Source organism: Microtus ochrogaster, unplaced genomic scaffold, assembly GCF_000317375.1.
Source record: "Microtus ochrogaster isolate Prairie Vole_2 unplaced genomic scaffold, MicOch1.0 UNK48, whole genome shotgun sequence".
Classification (NCBI taxonomy): domain Eukaryota; kingdom Metazoa; phylum Chordata; class Mammalia; order Rodentia; family Cricetidae; genus Microtus; species Microtus ochrogaster.
In genome coordinates, this window is record NW_004949146.1 from 36587 (window position 1) to 38389 (window position 1803).

Sequence of the window (1803 nt, forward strand, 5' to 3'; positions counted from 1 at the left end):
AAGGTGTCAGGTCTCCTGGAACTGGAGTTATGAACAGTTGTGAGCTGCTGGTGTGGGTGCTGGGAATTGAACCCAGGTCCCCTGGAAGAGCATCCCGTACTCTCAATTGCTGAGCCATCTCTCTAACCTCCTAAAATCAAGTTCTTATTTCTAATGTAATTATATATTAAGAGATAAATTAGTGACATAACTGAGGTTCCAGCTGTAGTGAGCTGCGTGGAATCACAATTGATGGAGATGTATAATCAACTCCTGAGATGGCTAAGGCCTGACCTATGCCTGATCACGCAATGATCATCAGCTGCCTGCATATGCGTGGGCCTATGGGCAGTGCCCACCTGGCAATCCGGGATTGGCAGCCCATGCCTATTTAAGGGCTGAGAGAGGAGCGAGGTCAGAGAGAGGTCAAAAGGAGAGGAGAGAGGGAAAAAAGAGGAGAGAAAAAGGAGAGAGAGAGAGAGGTCAAAGAGAGAGGGGAAGAGAGAGAGAAGTGTAAGAAGTCCTGGAATAAACTGCAGTGAGAAGAGCTCCGGTGGTCGCGTCATTCCTTGCGGGACGAGGATGGCCGCGACACCCGCACTTGAAACCATAGAGATGGTCCAGCAGTTAAGAGTACTGGCTGCTCTTGCAGAGGACCTGGGTTCAATTCCCAACACCCACATGGCAGCTCACAGCCTTCTGTACCTTAAGTTGCAGGAGATCCAACTACTTTTTATGGCCTCCATAGGAACCAGGTACTTATGTGATGCACACACATACATGAAGGCAAACACTCATAGAATAAAAGTAAATCTTTAAAAAAAATAAGTGCTCGCTTCGGCAGCACGTATACTAAAATTGGAACGATACAGAGACGATTAGCATGGCCCCTGCGCAAGGATGACACGCAAATTCGTGAAGCGAAAAAAACTGGGCAGTGGTGTTGCCTTCCTTTAATCCCAGCACTTGGGAGGCAGAGGCAGGTGGATCTCTGTGAGTTCAAGGCCAGCCTGGTCTACAGAGCAAGTTCCAGGACTGGCTCCATAGCTACAGAGAAACCCTATCTGGAAAAACCAAAAATTAAATAATAAATAAATAAATTCCAGTATTTGGGAGGTAAAGGCAGGAGATTGAGGAATTGAAGGGTGCCCTTGAGTACATAGGACATTGAAGCCATTTTAGGCTACATGTGACCCATCTCACCTGCAATTAATCGTTTTCTATTTGGTTGTTTTCAGTGTAAGTGAAAAGAGCATAATTCTTGGACATGAAGCCCTGTTGAACCATCACTTACTCAGACAAAGTGGACTCTAGCTTTGGAGACCTGCAAATGAGAGCCACCTAGCCAGACAACATCCAGAGTTGTGGCAGAGAAATGATTTCAGTTCTAGACAGTCAGGTTTTAGTACAGTTTGTTTTGAAGAGGTAGAAAATTGGCATCATTTCCTGTGAACCTTTCTGGGTAGACTGCTAGATATGCCCAAATTGTGTCTTCCTGTACCTTGTTTATTTAAGAACTTCGATTCCTGTTTTGTGTTTTTAAATTTGTTTCTCTTTATTCCCATTGATGGCGTTCTTTTCTGTACTCTTGATTACTTCCTATTGCTAACTAACTCCAAGCCTTCAGTTTCTTTTAGTCCATGCAACACCCATCTGAAAGAATGTGTATGACATTTACTTAGGGCTGGACAAATAGCTCCTCCTCGTCAAGAGACAAACCAGGCAGGGGGCTCAGGAGTTCAAGGTTACTCTATTACATAGCAGTGGTGGTCAGGCTGTTTTACATGAAACCCTGTCTTTTAAAAAAAGTTGTTGTTGTTTTTT

At 44.5% G+C, this 1803-nt stretch overlaps 1 non-coding gene across 1 annotated transcript; it reads left to right on the plus strand.

The window, feature by feature from the left end:
• The first annotated feature begins 807 nt into the window (after positions 1-807).
• LOC113455482 lies at positions 808-914 on the plus strand. The gene has a single exon (XR_003376583.1). It is a non-coding gene; the product is annotated as a U6 spliceosomal RNA (small nuclear RNA).
• The last annotated feature ends 889 nt before the right edge of the window (positions 915-1803 follow it).